At 43.9% G+C, this 17,931-nt stretch overlaps 1 long non-coding RNA gene across 1 annotated transcript; it reads left to right on the top strand.

The window, feature by feature from the left end:
• Positions 1-473: 473 nt before the first annotated feature.
• LOC119712780 lies at positions 474-9,226 on the top strand. Its single transcript, XR_005259867.1, has 3 exons — positions 474-996; positions 3,268-7,458; positions 7,496-9,226. It is a non-coding gene; the product is annotated as an uncharacterized LOC119712780 (long non-coding RNA).
• The last annotated feature ends 8,705 nt before the right edge of the window (positions 9,227-17,931 follow it).

Here is a 17,931-nt window from a genome sequence, read left to right as displayed (position 1 = left end):
ATGTCTTGAATTTTGGACAGGCAATCCACATTTTGCCCCTGGGCTCCGGGACAAGAACGACAGATCTTTTGCATAGGAACCAAAGCATGTAGCTAAGGTATTTCAGGTGTATATTTGAGGTGTCACATACAAGATCAAGGGCAGCCAGGCCAGTCTGTCCTGGCTGCTTTTGTCTGTAAGCAATCCTTGGCTTTTCGAATTTCAGAAGTGCATTCCAAATTTCGGCTGTGTGAGTGTTGCTGTTGAGATGGTCATAACAGACTGAAGAACACACTGTATTTAGGAAGGCTTCTTTCTATTTATTTTACACCATGCTGTGTTTTTATAGTCTTTCACAAAGTTTATACTTGTACATTGGTCAGAATGTGTTGAGGATTTTTTGCAGGTTGAGGAGTTTTTGCAAGACAATGGCCACATTCAGCCGGTGCACAATCCAGCCTGCTGGTAACAATGGATAATGGACATGCTCAGAAACGGGGTCAGCATATCCTTGAGGAAGATACATGAAGAAGAGTCATCAAGACTCAGCAAGTTTGTCAGCAAGTTTGAGAAAGTAGAAAAAAAGGTAGAAGGAAAGGGTGGGCCAGACAACCACAGCAAGATGCGTGAAAAATTAGATGATCCAATCAGCATTCTATTTTAAATGCGTGAACAGCTAGGATGAACCAATCATGTATTAGCTAGAGACGTGTGAACAGTAGAAACTTATTATAAATATAGCCTGTTAGAATAATAAACTTGATCGTATTGATCATGGCGTGATGTCCCATTCCTGATCCTCCACACCCCGTATTTTTGGTGGAGAATGCAGGCAACCCCCAACTTGATAGCACGAGAGGGACTTGAGGATGGTAGTTTGGCTGCTGTGCAGAAGATCAGAGCCAGCCTTTGAGGAGTGGAGAAGCCAGCCAAAAGTATCCTCACTGCCCTGGTGAGAGGAAAAGGTTGCAGACTGGAGCTCCAATTGCAGAGGACTTGAATCTCGCCCTGATCAAGGTGAGCAGCCAGGGAGGAGATGGGGTCTGAACATGAATGGGAAGGTGTCTAGAAACTCCTCCAGCATATCCTCTCTAGGAGAGAACAAAAATATGGTGCTTCCACTTTGAAAGGACTAATACAGTAGGCTTGGGATCATAATCTCATAGCAGGAGCACAGGTTGCTTTTGAGACTTCGACATGGGAAGCTGTGGGGCATATGCTGTGGGACTGCTGCACCTGGAGGTAGTGAGGCAAAGGAGGCATCTAAATATGCTACCTTGTGGAAAACTGTCATAGAAGTGCAGCAGACTCTGAAGGCAGAGAGGAAAGCTGCTGCTGCAGCTTGCACAGCACTTGCCTCTGAGTCAGATGTAAAGCCTCAGGCATTTCCAGTAACTCCAGTAACTCCAGTTCAGCAACTGTTTTCTACAACCTTGGGTATTCCCTCACGCAGTCCACAACCCTTCAGCCCAGTTTCCACACCATAAGCGGGAATGAGGAAACTGCTGCCTCTTCAGGGGGTTAGGCTGTCAGACAAAGGACAGTTGTACTCAGACTAAAGCAACTGTTGATAACAGTAACTTAGAAGCAAAACATGCAGTAATTAAAATAAGAATGAGGAAGGAGATGTTGTCATGAGTGGTGCTTCTATCGAGGAGGATTTGAAATCCTTAGTGGACAATTTGCAAAAATTAGTGATTGAACAAAGGGATTCAGTCCCCAAAAGAGACTATTCTTTTGAGAAAACGGAACTGCCAATGATAGTAGGTTCAGACAGGCAATTGGGAAAGCGATTACGAGCCTCGCGTTTTGTTTCTGAGACGAGACTAAAGCTGGTTAAATGAAACCCTCCACCTCATGTGTTAAGAATGTGGAACTAGAGTTAGAATATGATCCAAAACTAGAAGCAGCTCAAAAACGAAAGTGGAAGGGAGTTTTTATGGAAGCTATTGTGGAAGGGACTTTCCTCTCAAATGACATTGAGGCTTTCCCTGTCATTACCAATGCTACGGGTAGAGCGTGGGAACCTTTTCAGTGGAAAATTTTAGGGAAATTAAGAGTGGCAATTTCACAATTTGGTTTAAAATCCTAACTTGCACAGTCACTTCTGCAATATTTTTTTACATCTAACACATTAATTCCAGCTGATGTTCACACTCTGATAAGACTTAAAATGCCACCCCATCATCAGGTGATGTTCCATGAAAGTTGGAAGGAAAAATGTGCCCAGGAAGCAGCAAGACCTAGAGTTCAGGGTGACCCTCTGTGTAGTTTAACAGCTCAAGAGTTGCTTGGCAAAAGACCCTGGGCTACTGCGACTGCTCAAGCCAGGAGCATTGATCCAGTCTTATAGATGAGCCAACAACTAGCATATAATGCCATCCTCGCACTTCCCGATGGGTTACAAAATCTTTCACACAAATTCACCAAGGAGGAAATATTATATTTACTTTTTCAAGCCAGGTCTCATAAGCTCTCAAAAGAATATAATACACCCAAGATAGCTCAGCTACCTTTGGAGGCATAAAAATAAGCAGGATGACTTCTGCTGCAGTGTTGGAAACAAAAACATTTAATAAAAGGCAAAATAGCAAACAGAAAAAAACGAGCCAGGTACAAGAGATCTTACTCCTGGTAAAACACTTCACAAAAGTGACTAGTTTCTTTGTTCTCTTCTTTTTCTACTAAATTGCCCAGGCAGGACTTTTTTGCTTGTGTTCAATTAGCTATCTTTAAGTCTGAGGTGAAGCTTCCAAGATCCTATGAAGTGGCTTTTGACCTAATCAATGAGAGAAACTTCTGGGCTTCTTTCCTTTTTAGGGAGATGAGGATAGTTTTGTCTCTGTGTCAATAGGGGGCACGCTCCTACAAGGAAATGAGGCCTTTGATAAATTTGTAGACCGATTACATGAAGCTATTTATGGTCATCCTGATTTGGAATCAGACACAAAGGTACAATTGTTGAATATGCTAACTTTTGACAGTGCTAACGAGAAAACTCGGCAGATTTTGGGTACTTTAAAGAAGGGAGCTGATGTCACAGAAATGTTGGAACTGATGGCTGGAACTACAGAAAGACAAAAAGCAGCCTATGTAGCTGCTGCAGTGCAGGATGCAGTAAAGCCACTGCTTTCTAAACTGCAAAAGAAAGCAGGAGGAAAGAACATTAAGTGCTTTGGGTGTGGTGAAATTGGACATGTTAGGAGTCAGTGCCGCTTTGCAACCATGAAAAGGTTTTGTTCCATCTGCAAAAAGGATAACCACAATGATAAAGAATGTAATTTCCAGGGAAACAGACAGCGGAGCGCGGCCCTGCACGCCAAGACACAAGCTCGGGGAACTGCATGGATAGCTCAGCCTCCAACAAAGGAGGAGGACTTTACTCACTCAGATCATCGACTTCTGGGAGTGCCGGACGTGGAAACTGCAGTAGACATCACCATCATGGACTCTGCTGTACACCTGATAGATACTAATGTAAAAAGACCCTTGGCGAGTGGGCTTAGTTCTTTTCTGTTAGGGAGATCATCTGCTAGCAAAAAGGGATTGGATGTAATTCCTGGGGTTATTGATGCAGACTGTCAAGGGGTTATTGAAATCATGGTTAGGACATTTTCCTCTCCTGTGTCTATTCCCAAAGGTTCAGGAATTGCTCAACTTATTCCTTTTAAGTCTTGTGTCCCCTGTACAGGCTTCAAGGAGTGGGGAACAGGAAGCTTTGGCTCCACAAGTAACCCAGAAGTATATTGGGCCATGGACATCACAAGAGGTAAACCAGACAAACAGGTAACCCTGACACATCTTAATGGTAATTCTATTACTAGGAAACTCACAATTGACACTAGAGCAGATATAACCATCATTTCAAACACAATATGGCCCAAGAATTGGGTGTTGGTCAATCCTGTTTTAGGCATTGCAGGAATTGGAGGGACTCAGGCAACTCAATTAAGCAGAAAAGTGATCTCTTTTCCTTTGCCAGATGGACTGAGTGTATCTACAAGACCCTTTGTCATGCAAACTCCCGTTGATTTGCTGGGTTTACTTGGTAGGGACCTGTTAAGCCAGCTAAAACTACCATTGTTACACAGCCTTTTTAGCAGCGGCCACTGGGGGACAGCCAATCCTCAAAATTGGCTGGACCACAGATAAGCCTGTGTGGATTGAACAGTGGCTGCTGTCAAAGGAAAAGCTGCTCATAATCCAACAATTAGTGCAAGAATAGCTTGAGGCAGGACACATAAAGCCATCCACTAGCTCTTGGAACACCCCAATTTTTTCCATCCTGGAAAAGAGTGGGAAATGGAGGTTGCTACATGATTTACATGCAGTTAATGCAGTAATGCTAAGCATGGGTGCCTTGCAACCTGGTCTTCCATCTCCTACTATGATACCTGAGTCATGGAATCTGTTAATCATTGATCTTAAGGATTGTTTTTTCACTATTCCCCTGCATGCAGACGACACTAGTCATTTTGCATTCTCTGTTCTTATCTATCAATAAAGCAGAACCCTACAAAAGGTATGAATGGATTTATTTGCCCCAGGGCATGTGTAACTCACCCACGATTTGCCAAATTTATGTCGCATGGGCTTAACCTGTTCGGCAACAACTCCCTGAATGTATCATCTATCACTATATGGATGATATCTTAATGGCTGGGAAAAAATTGGACGCTGTAACTCTTTTAAAAACCATGACAGCTTTGCTAGAGGAAAGGGGAATAAAAATTGCTCCTGATAAGGTGCAACATTCATCTCCTTGGAAATATCTCGGGTGGCAGATCGATCAGTCTTTAGTGAGACCACAGAAACTCACCATCACCACCGAAATTAAAACTGTACATGATGTCCAGAAGCTAGTGGGGGATATTCAATGGATTAGAACTATTTGTGGGATAACTAACAAAGAACTTGAACCATCAATACAGTTACTAGGTACTTCGTCTCAGGCAGATGATCATCGGACCCTGGATAAGAGACAAAAGCAGGGTTTGAATCACATAGCCACAAAGGTTGCTACAGCGCATGCACATCGCGTGATCGAGGATGTTCCATCAATTGATGATCATAAATCAGAGCAAAGAGGGTGACCATTATGCTAAGCATTTTTTCGCCTTGATCTGTCAATGGATAAAAACTCAAGCTAATCCTTTAGTCATTCTGGAATGGGCATTTTTACCTGTAAAGCAGCCTAGAACTATCACCACTCGATTGGAACTTTTTGCTCATTGGATTATGAAGGGCAGAGGGAGAGTATTGGAAATCTGGGGACATGAACCATGTGCAATTGTAATACCATTGGCTAGCTGGTATCTTGAATGGGGAATCAGGCATTCTGTTCCTTTACAGATAGCTTTGGCTGATTATGATGGTAAAATTCACAATACTTATCCGCGCCACCGGGTGTTATCTTAATTGGAGCATCAGCGCCTGGAGGACAGGCCCTGGAGATCTGACTGTCCAGTATCTGGGCTGACAGTATTTACAGATGCAGGTAAAAGGTCAAAAAGGGCTGCCTGCACGTGGCAGCAAGACAAAGTATGGAAAAAGCATGTCATTTTTGGAGAGGTAAAAGATACGTTGCAGACATTAGAATTGAAGGCTGTTATTTGGGCTTTTGAAAATTGGGACAATGAGGCCATTAACATTGTTTCTGATTCACTTTATGTAGTTGGCTGTGTCCAACACCTTGAAAGAGCAGTGCTTAAGGAGGTGAGTAATAAACATCTATATTCCCTGTTAAGCCAATTGCTTAAAAACTTAAATCAGTGACGGCAGGAATACTTTATTACTCATGTTCCTAGTCATCAAACTCTCACTGGTCTGTCTGAAGGTAATGCTCGAGCTGATCAGTTGGTAGCCACTGTCTGGCCAATGCCAGCCTCTGATAAATTTCAGCAGGCTAGAAATTCTCACACCTTTTTTCATCAATCTGCAAGAAAGTTAGTTAAACAATTTGGTGTTCCTCTCACTGATGTTAAAGGTATTGTGTGATCCTGCCCTGATTGTCAACAAGATGGCATTGGTTTAGGCACTGGTGCCAACCCTCAGGGTACCCAACCCTTGCAATTATGGCAAATGGATGTAACTCATGTAGCAGAATTTGGTCAGAAAAAGTTTGTACATGTATGCATTGATACTTATTCTTATGTTGTATGGGCTACTCCCTTACCAGGTGAGACAGCACGTCATGTAGAGAAACATTTGTACAATTGCTTTGCTATATTAGGTATCCCCTTAGGAATTAAGACTGACAACGGTCCAGCCTACTGTTCCTTACGATTCCAGCATTTCTGTAATTTATGGGGTATTCAACATGACACTGCTATTCCTCACAATCCTACTGGTCAGGCAATTATTGAGCGTGCCCATCAGATGTTCAAGGGCATGCTGCAAAAAACAGAAAGGGGGAACTACAGGATTATCCCCCGAGGAGAAAACAGCTAAAACCATTTTTATGCTTAATTACCTTAGAACAACAGGAGATAGGGATGACCCACCTATTCTTGTGCATCATGCCCTCATACATAATCCAAGTGAGGAATTGCCTGATGGTATTCAGGTCATGTTCAAAAGCCCAGAAACAGGGATGTGGGAAGGACCAGCTACAGTAAAATTAATAGGCAGAGGCTATATGTGCGTACTTACAGATGAAGGCATTCGCTGGATTCCAGCCAAGTGGGTGAAGCCTTATTTAAAACCACCATCATCAACCCATGTTGTGCCCAGAGGCGGAGAGCCAGCGACAGCACCGAATCCAGACAGCCCTGAACCCACTTCTCCAACACCTGACAGCTGAACAATACTCGGAGATTTTACCAATATTGCTGGAGTTTGTTGCAGCAACACATACTGCACCTCCATGTAGGTTTAGTATACACAGGTTGGACGTAACCAGTTACTATTTACCTTCACTTCCATCACAAATTTTGAGTCAGATAGAAAATGCTTGTTCTATGCGTGGTTATGCATGTAAGCCATGGCTTAAGATTCATTGTATAAAGTGTAATTTGAAAACTTGGCGGAAAGTTCATCAAGAACATAATATAACCTTAGCTCGAGAGAGAAAGCAAAAATTTAGGTTTACTAACTTTGTATGCAATAGATGTACTTAACAATATTACCCCAACAACAGCATTAGCTATATTTTTAGGGCCAAATCCACCAAGGCCAGAGGGACATCAGAGTTTTTGCCAGGATTTATCTTTGATAGAGATGCAGGATCAAAGATTGTTACTGTGGGTGCAATATCATCTTGCTTTAATTGCTTTAATAAATCAAATTGCACTAGGGAGTAAGACAATAGCTACTGAATGTGGAGTAGGAATAGCACTGCCACAACAGCATCATGTTGCTGACAGTCAGTGGGACGAGGCTAAAGCACATTGGACAATGCATAGGCATCAAAGACAACGGCAAGAATGGCAATAGTCTGGCAGGTATTAACAGTGCTACTCAGTGCAAATAGTCTGGCAGGTACTAACAGTGCTACTCAGTGCAAATAGACTGGCAGGTATTAACAGTGCTACTCAGTGCAAATAGTCTGGCAGGTATTAACAGTGCTACTCAGTGCGATGATTAAGGAGACGCAGGGACTACACAATATGGATCAGTGAACTAACATGTGGGTTATGTGGGTTAACAGAACAGGGCAAGAATCCTTTTGCTTGTCATTAGCTACACCCTCTGATCCATTTCACACCTGTTTAGTTGGAGTTCCCTTAGACTCAATGGAAGAATTCGGAAATTGGACCAAAGCTCAAATTCATGGCAACTTAAGCAAGGCCTGGTCAAATTGGTGTACTAATCAAAATAGAATTATTACAGAAAATTGGTGTGAAAAACAAGAGATCTGTAAAAACCCCTTAGGAGCTCAAGCATTTACAATTGCTTGAGATTTCAATACTACAAGCCAAGAACCACAAGAATTGGATATTTTGGGATCAGTGCCAGGAAAATATTGCTTGTTCTTTGGACACTACAAAGGTGAGGAGCTGATTAGGGAGTCGTTAGGAAAACCCAGAAATTATAGCACTTGGATATCTCCTATTTCTTTGTGCTATTGCAATACCACAGCATATTGTGACAATTGCACATGGCCTGTACCCTTAAAACAAAAATCAGCAAGGATGTTACCTCCTGGAGCTTTTCTCATTTGCGAAGATAAAGCTTGGCCTGCGGTTCCTCAGAAAGCATTAGGGGGACCATGCTATTTTGAGAAATTGACACTGTTTGCCCTTAACATTCAACAGATGTTTGACATCAGGCACAAGTTCCAACCTCTGAAATGTAGTGTGCATCTATTTGGCTCAGACTGTAGAGAAGATGTAGAATTGTGGAATTGACCTTCGGTTATACTGTCTTTAATTTTTTCACCAAGGTAGCTTCATCACAGGCCCTTACACAATTGAAACAACTAGCTTGTTGGGTAGGAAAACAAATTAACATTACATCTACAGTACTGAATAAGCTCACCATTGATGTAGGTAGCATACACCCCGCTGTGCTACAGGACAGGGCTGCTATAGATTTTTTGTTGCTAGCTCAAGGACATGGGTGTGAAGATTTTGAAGGGATATGTTGCATGACTCTCTCTGACCACTCAAATCTATTCACAAGAAACTGTCACTGCTTAAAGAGAATATGAAAAAGCTCACAATTCTTGAGAATTCCTTTGATGAATGGCTAAAATCCTGGGGCATAACAGGCTGGCTTAAAGACTTAGTACGCCTTGGCATTATGATATTTTGTATTCTTTTGGCAATTTCAGTTATAGTGCCTTGCTTACTATGCTGTGTGCAAAAGTTAATTGACCGCGCTTTTAAATCAGTCTGGCTTGTGCAAAAACAAGAATGGGGAATTGTTGAGGATTTTTTCCAAGTTGAGGAGTTTTTGCAAGAAAATGGCCACATTCCACTGGTGCACAATCCAACCTGCTGGTAACAATGGATAATGGATGTTCAGAAATAAAGGATAATGGACTTATTCAACAACAGGGTCAGTATATCCTTGAGGAAGATACATGAAGAAGAGTCATCAAGACTCAGCAAGTTTGAGAAAGTAGAAAAAAAGATAGAAGTAAAGGGTGGGCCAGAGGACCACAGCAAGATGCGTGAAAAATTAGATGATCCAATCAGCATTCTATTTTAAATGCGTGAACAGCTAGGATGAACCAATCATGTATTAGCTAGAGACACATGAACGGAAGAAACTTATTATAAATATAGCCTGTTAGAATAATAAACTTGGCTTCACTGGATCATATTGATCATGGCGTGATGTCCCATTCCTGACCCTCTGCACCGCAAGAATAAATCAACACAGTATTCATTGGAGCAAGGCGGCCTGCCCCTTGTTTATCCCTCTTTCTCTCCCTCGTTTCCATGCCCTTGGTAAAGCTCATTTCAGGAGCAAAGTGACTCATCACCTCATGTCTTTCACTAACCCCTTCTGACTCACAGGCCAGCTGCGAGCTCCTTCCACATGTGAGCTGCAGCAAGGCCCTTGGAAACCCATTGAGCAAAGAATCTAATGAATGGGAGAAGCAGCTATGCTAGAGACCATGTTCTCAAATAACAACCAAGCCATTTAATGTCCAGACCTTATAAAATGATGTGGATGAAACTCTTATGACTCATGCCACAAGCATACTCCCACTTCCTAGTGACACCACAATGGGATGAGGAAAATGAGACAGTGGGTGCTGTGACAAGAAGGCTTCAGACATAGGAAGATACTGTCCACACCCTGACAGCAGCCCAAGTCTCAGCCATGGAAACAGACCTGACTAAGCATATGCAGAAATTGGATGAGTGGATTGAAGAGAACCATCAGAAACTCAGAATAGAGCTTAGGGAGGATATTTTCCATGCCTTGCCAGTGTGGACCTGGGTCTCTGCTATTGGGCAACTCGAGGAAATTTTTGAGAGACAAGGTGGATCAAGTCGGGTTGCAGAGCTGAAAGCTGTCCAGCTGTCTTTGGATATCACTGAGCAAGAGAAGTGGCCAACAGTCTGCCTCTACACTGGCTTGTGGATGGTAGGAAATGCTCTGTGGGAGTGGCTGGCATGATGGAAAAAGGCCAGTTGGCAGTGCAGAGGGAAACCCATCTGGGTTGCCTAACTGTGGCAAGACATCACTGCCTGGCTAAAGAAACTGACCTTGAAAAAGTCTGTCATGTGGCTAAGAGCTTGGCTAATGAGCAGCATCACAACAATGAACAGGTGGATTGGGCTGCCAGAATAAAGTTTCATGGGTAGATCTGATAAGACAAGGGACAGTTATTTCTACCTCGGTGGGCCCATGATGCCTCAGGTCATCCAGAAAGAGATGCACCATACCAATGGGCTTATGAAGGAGGAGTGGACCTAACCATGGACACCATATCCCAGATAGCCCATGACTGGTATGTGCACTGTGCAAGAAGGCCAAGTGGGTAAAGCCCCTGTGGTCTAAATATAAGTATGGGGAGGCCTGGCAGATCAGCTGCATCACACTGCTGCAACCCCTCCAAGGCTAGTGTTTATGTGCTGACTATGGTAGAAGGCACCACAGGATGGCTGGAAACGTGCCCTGTGCCTCACACAAGTGCCTGGAACACCACTTGGGGCCTTGGAAAACAAGTCCTGTGGCAACACGGCGGCGATGAAAGAATTGGGTTGGACACTGGGACTAATTTTAAAAATAGCCTTAAAAACACCAGGGCTAGAGATCAAGGTACTGAGTGTCAAAACAAGGGATGCTTGGGAATGGCAAGGATATGCAGAGGTGTGTAGGAAAGGCAAGGCAAGGCAAGGCAAGGCAAGAGAGGAGAAGGGCAAAACAAAGCAAGGCCAGTATTGGAATTTACCACTATTGCTGATGGGATGTGCCTTGGCTTGCCTGGCCCTGCATCTGAACCAAATAGTGGCAACTGAGGTGTTTCACCCCAGAGACACTGCTCTCTAGCTGGATGTTGCAGCAGAGCACGTGAGGACAAGTCCAGGCTTGCCAGAGCTCAGGTAGCGGCAGGATGGAGTTTTCCTCTGGCAGAGGGTCACTCCTCAGGTTCCCACTGACGAAGATGCTTCAAGGCAATGGTGAGGGAAGGAGTTGGTTCTGATGGAGGGTTTTAGTCCAGAGTGTTTATTCTGGCCCCACAGGCCTCTGAATCCAGCACCAGCTCTAACAGAACCCCCTCGACTGCGTTTTCTGCTTGCCCTTTTAATTGGGGGAGAGAGGGAGGCGATGGAAAGGAAGCCCACCAACCAGGTATGGGAGAGGAGGTCCCAGGGGACAAAGGATGCCTGGATAGCCCAATGCCCCCCAGGGCTAGGGGGGCATCCTTTGAATTTGCCGAATCACTCCATGCCTTTCTGGAATTCCAGGATTGACAGACAGTGCTTGGCAGGGGTCGGGGTGGGGAAAGGAGAAGTGATTGACACACCTGGGGAAGGAATCTTCAGGGAGAAACCTGGGATATTTGAGACAAACTATGACATCACACCGCAACAAGCCGGGGAAGAAAGCAGTAGGATGCTGTCTCAGTTTGGAAAGCCAGGTGTCTGCTAAGGAAGGCAGGAGCTGTGAATCCATGTGCCTGCTTTCCAGAGGAAGTTAAAGATCCACGAATTCCTCATCTTATTCACCCATAAAACAAACCAGATAACAGCCACAATAGCCTTGGTTATAGGACCCATGTTTAGATAAGGGCCTGCAAATGGAAGAAAGACAGCCATGATCACATGCCACCCAAACCAGGGTAAGCTGGACCACATGGTGTCACTTAATTAGGTTTCTATAGCAGCACACAAAACTTAGATTACTTAAGAACTGTTATTCCCTTTTTGTTCCTATGCCCTCGAGCTTCACGTTGGGCACAACAATCTGTCTCGGTTTGGAAAGCCAGGTGTCTGCTAAGGAAGGCAGGAGCCTCCCCTGAACTGGAAACTGTAAACCCCCTCCCTCCAAATTGTTATAAATTTGAAACTAAGGGGCTCTCAGGCAAAAATATGGGAGCAGAAATAACAGTTATTTACTAGGAAAGAAAGTTAAAAATAAAATAAACAATGCAGTAAATCAAAACAACACTGACAGAGTCAGAATACAACCTGACACTCAAAGTGTTGGTAGTAATCCAGTTGGAATTGTGGCTGCAGTCCTTCTGGAGCAGCAAGTGTGGTTCTGTTGGAGCAGTGATGCTGTAGAAAAGGGTGTAGTCTTCCTCTGAAGATCCAGTGGAAGAGGCAGCTGTTCCTCTGGAATCCAGTGGAAATGCTGCTCTGGTGTCCCAAGATCTCAGATTATATCCAGTTGGGAATGCTTGGCTCCTTCCTCTGGGCGGAGCATCTCACAGTGGGATGCTGTAGTTCTCCTCAGTCACTCAATGGCCCATGAACAGAAGATAACTGCTGCCCCTCTAACAGATGGCAAATAGAATACACATTGCATTTCAATCTGGGACAGCTGCTCAAGGTAGGGGATGGACATGTAGGGCAATGAAAGGTAAGGGAGGGGTAGCAGAACAAGGAAAGACCAGAGCTGAGTTTGCAAGGTAGGCAATGGCAAAGTAGGCTAGGCAAGGAAAGGCGAGGCCAGGAAAAAAGGGGTAGGGAGGCCAACGTGGGGATGGGGAGCAAGAAAATGGAAAGTAATGGAATGGTAGGAAGGGCAAGGAAAATCCATGGAAGGGTCTGTAAAGAATGACAAGGCTGGGCTAGGCAATACAAGGCAAGTCAAAGGAGAAGGAGGCCTGCAAAGGCAAGACAAGCAAAGGCCAGGCCAGGGAAGAAAGCAATCGGTAGATCAAGGTGGGAGGTTGGTCCTGCAAGGTGGTGCAAGGCAAGAAAGGGGTAGCAGAGCTAGGCAAGTAAAAGGGTTGGCTTTCAATGCAAGGCAAGTGAGTGGTAGGCAAGGGAAGGAGAGTCAGAGGTGGACTAGGCAAGGCCAAGATAAAAGTGGCAGGGAAATCAGGGTAGGGCATGGGTGAGCAAGGCAATGCAAGGCTTGCATTTGAGTGGTAGGAAGGGCAAGGGAAGCACCTGGAGGAGTCAGTAAAGCAATGCGAGGTTGAAGTAGCATGGCAGGATGTCTAGTTCCCATGCCCCCCGCCGCCCTTCTCTAGCACAGATAGTTGGTGCATAAAGAGATAACCTGGGCTGCAAGGCTGAAAGGTCCAGCAAGGAGTCATCTTTGGTGCTAAAAGGGCTCAGGCCTCAGCTAAGAATCAACATCTTTGTCTGGAGAGCACATGTGGGAAGAGATAAAAGAGATATTCTTGACTGAGAGGTTATGTTTTGCAAACTGTAAAAGACACATAGGTTATCACACAGACAGAAGCCTCTTACATGCACACCCTGAAGCATTCAAGACTTCTCCCTGGAGTTTGGACACAAATTCTGTGGATACTTCCCTGGGGATTCAGGGAAAGGATCTCAATTGTGCCCCACCAACAATGGGATTGTAAGGTACATTGAATCCTAAGTTATATTATTTCTTCAGTAGCTGTAACATCAACGGTGCCTTTAACCCTGCATTGTATTTGTTTAGTAGTAGTTTCTTTTTGTCCTTATTCCTGTGTAGTATTAGTTTGTTTTAAGTCTTATGTTTGTTAGGTTTTTGTCTATTAAATAAATAATTAATCCTATAATACACCAAATCAGCCATTATTAAAGAACTTGGAACTTGGAAATGAAAGTGGGTTTTGGGGTGCTGGCCACCTCAATAAAGCTCCTGTCTGCTGCTACAGGCCTGGCAAAAGGCAAGGACTTATCTAAACCCCCACATCTCTTCGTAACAACTAGGCATGGGAAGGCAAGGGAAGAAGTGACAAGGAAATGCAAGGTTGTGAAGAAGGGCAAAGTGAGGCAAGGAAGTGTCAAGTAAAGTAAAGGAAGGGCTAAGGAATGACACTGAGTCAGTAAGGCAAGAGAAATGATGGTCAGGCAGGAATCGCAAGGAAGTGCAAGGTTAGGCTGAAAGGCAAGGCAAGGCAATGAGAGTCATAGGAGGAACAGGCAGAACAAAGCAAAGGCAAGAAAAAAGGGTAGGGAAGTCAAGGTAGGAGGTGAGTGAGCAAGCCACTGCAAGGAGTGTGGAAATGTGTCTCGCTGGAATGAGTGGTGGCTTGGCCTCAACAGCAAATACAGGAGCCATCAACCCGAGACCATGGGAAACAGGATACTGGAAAAGGGACACCTAGTCAGGTCATGGCAAGAAGAGTAGGGTCATGGAAGTCAATATGCTAATAGAACTATCCCATATTTGGTCAGGTTTCTGGTTCTTGTTCTCAGTTGGTTCAGAACCCATTACATGTATGGTTACATTTTTTAATCTGTGGGAAATCAAACATATCACATATCACAGGTATTCCACACTCTCCCACAGTCCAATCAATTATTGAAAGAAGACATGGGAGAACAACAGAAAGGAGGAATGGAAATGCTATCCACACTAGAAAGGCTTGCTGAGGCCACACATGTATTTAATTTATTTGAATAATTCCTTTATGGAACCAAATCCCCCAGTTATCAGGCACTTTTCTAATACAATGCAGGGACAATTAAAAAGAGACCCCTGAGGGTTAATGAAAGATCTTGAAACAGGCCAAATTAGAGGACCCTTTCCTCTAATTACTTGGGGGAAAGGGTATGCTTGTGTATCTACAGGTAAAAGACCTCAGTGGGTTCCAGCAAAGAACACCAAACCATACCTGCAGCCTCTACAAGATCACCAAGAAGTTCAACAGGAGGAGCCCCAGGAAGAATCTACAGAAAAGACACCTTGAGGCTTGCAAATAGCCATCTCTCACCTCCCACCCATTGCTGATTAATGCCACTGTTTTCTTAACCTCTTAAGCATTATTAATTTTTAAGTTTTATCTGCAGGTTGTTCCAGCAGACATGACTCTTAAAGGACTCCTGCTCGTTATACCCATCCTGGTTGATGCCATGCTCATCGCTAAGACCTGGGAAGACCCACAGCCAAAGAAAAATATCCGTTACATTAGCCAGCATCACCAAGCAGGAAACCCTGTGTCTGTCAGTAGCCACCCCTGAGAACCCCTTTTCCACCTGTTTAGTTGGGTTACCAACAGATGTGTGGCTGCTAACCAAGCACTTCATCTGTGTATTGTGTCTCTGAAATTAATGGATTCACATTCCCATTGACAACTGGGATTACTGGACCTGGAAACTCCTGCACGCACCACTAGAACCCCAAGAACTGGAAATTCTGGGCTCTGTAAAAGTGGATTTTTGTGTTAAATTTCATTATATCAAAAAGACTCATGAATTAATGTGAAGTATCACTGATGGCCAGGCTCTAAGAAAGCAACCAAATACATGGTGGGATGTTTCCCCACATCATCCAGTCTATAAAAACGAAAGTACCTAGTGTAACTACCTCACCCATCTTTTCCTGGTCCAGTGATTCCCCATCACAATTACCATCTGGGACATTTGTCATTTGAGCATGGTCTGCCATTCCATCTCACATTAAGGGTGGACCATGTAGCCTGGGGAGGCTTACTGTGCTAGCATCTGAGATTGCCGTAATTTGCAACCAAAAAGTCAGGCATAAGAGATTTATCCATCAATTCGAATCAGATTGCAAAGACAAAATTAACTTTTGGAGTAAAGGAAAAAGAACAGCAGCCTCAATATTGGCACCTCGAGTTGCTGTGGCAAAAGCTTTAAAAATGTTGGGCAATCTATGATGTTGGCTGAGTAGGCAAACCAATGCCAAGTCTCAGGCACAAACTGAGCTACTAACAGACATTGACAGTATCAGACCATGCTACCCTGCAAAACAGAGCTGCAATTGACTTCCTGCTGTTAGCACAAGGACATGACTGCGAGGACTTTGAGGGCATGTGCTGCATGAATCTTTCAGATCACAGAGAGTCCATACATGGAAGCATCCAAATTCTCAGAGAGGGAATCAAGAAACTGCAAGTGGAAGATGATGAAGACTGGCTCAATGGACTATTCAAAAAATGGAACTTATCTGCTTGGCTTTATCTTTGGTCAAACGGGTTTACTGATTTTTGTAGTTGTTGCTGTGCTTATGTTGTTACCCTGTTTCATAAGTTGTCTGTAAAGAGTTTTTTAGAAATCTTTACAGAAAACTTTTCTAAAGAGAGGGGGAAATGTAGAAACATGTCTGGCTGGAATGAGTGGTGGTTTGGCCTCAATAGCAAATACAGGAGGCATCAACCTGAGACCATGGGAAACAGGATACCTAGTCAGGTCATGGCAAGAAGAGTGGGGTCATGGAAGTCAGTATGTTAATAGAACTATCCGAAATTTGGTCAGGTTTCTGGTACTTGTTCTCAGTTGGTTTGGAACCTGTTACACTTAAGGTCATGTTCCGAGTTCGCGTTTGTGATTGGACCCTTGCCCTCAGGAGACCCCTATGTCTTGTTGCGTTCACCATGCCCCTGGGTCTTTGGATCTTGCTGCCAAACTCTGCAGTTTTCAACTTTTGTTATTTTGTTATTAAAGTCTTTATTTTTTGGGCAAGACCATGGTCTCTGTTCCTCATATATTTGCCAGTTCAGCTGGCCAAGCTGAACTAGTGATTGCAGCAAGTGAAGACCGCGACAATGGAGTGGTAGGAAGGGCAAGGGAAGACAGAGAGGGGTTAGTGTAGCAATGCAAGGTTGGAGTAGGAAAGGCAAGCCCAGTTAGAGGAGGAGTGGGACTGACAAGGCAATGGAGGAGAAGAAAGAAGTAACCAGATGATGGTGAGGCAAAGGGTCTGTAAGGCAATGCAAGGCAAGGGAGGGGTAGCAGCGCAACGCAAGTGAAGGGTTGGGCTTATAAGGCAAGGCAAGTGAGAGGTAGGCAAGGGAAAGAGAATAAGAGGAGGAGTAGGCAAGGCAAGGCAATGCCAGGAGAAAGAGGGGTAGGAAAGTCAAGGTACTGTATGAGTGAGCAAGGCAGTGCAAGACAAGGGAGTCATAAGATGTGCAGTGGAAGGACACAGAAGGCTCAGTAAATCAAGAGAAGGGATAGTCAGGCATGGTGAAAATATTTGAGGTAGGGTAGGAAAGATAAGACAAGGCAAGGCAGGAATAGGCAAGGAAGTGAGACTCATAGTGATAGCAAAAGGTTTTAAAATCATAAAATTCGGGGAGTTGGAAAGAAGATAGACTTAGTGGGGCCCCGGAAAAATGTTAAAAATAGACTCTGAAAATGTTAGGCTTTGTGTTTGCCAGATCATGTGGAATTGCACCTGCGTAAGCGGTATATGATAAATGATATAATTGTTAGATGTGATGATTGTTTAGTAATTTAATATAATTATTGTTTAATTGTAAGAAGAATCATGAGAAATCTATGTTAGAAGTTTGAGGGGGACCACGAGAAGCCCATGCTTGGATGAAATCTGTATAAAATAGAACAATATAAGTTTAATAATTAGCATGAAAGTTATATAACGATAGAATATAAAAACGTGTTCATCCCGAACCCATGTAGGAGTCAGATTTGGGTTTGTACCCCTGACACCCTGAGCTTTTCAATAAAAGCACCTGCATATAATAATTCGTGATCATGTGTTTCTGAACACTAACAACAGGAGAAGGAAGCAACACAAGACAAGGCCAGGGAAAATAGCAGAAGAAAAGTCAAGGTAGGGGATGGGTGAGCAAGGCAATGCAAGGCAATGAAGTCATAGGAAAGACAAGGGAAAGACATGAGAGATCAGTAAGGCAATACATAGCTGGAGAAGGAAAGGCAAGGCAAGGCAAGAGAAGGGATGGGAAGGATGTGAATGGCAAAATAAGGCAAGGAAGGTGTAAAATGGGCAAGGCAAGGCAACAGAAATACCTTGCATACCCATCCCCACCTTGACATAGCTAAGTTTTTCCTCCCTGCCCTTCCATTGTCTTGCCTGCCCCTTCTTAATCTTGCCAACCTTGCCTACTCTAACCTGGCACTGCCTCAGTGACCCCTCTGTATCTTTTCC

Source organism: Motacilla alba, chromosome 29, assembly GCF_015832195.1.
Source record: "Motacilla alba alba isolate MOTALB_02 chromosome 29, Motacilla_alba_V1.0_pri, whole genome shotgun sequence".
NCBI lineage: Eukaryota > Metazoa > Chordata > Aves > Passeriformes > Motacillidae > Motacilla > Motacilla alba.
The sequence above is the reverse complement of the archived record's forward strand: the minus strand, read 5'-3'. Positions and strand labels throughout refer to the sequence as shown.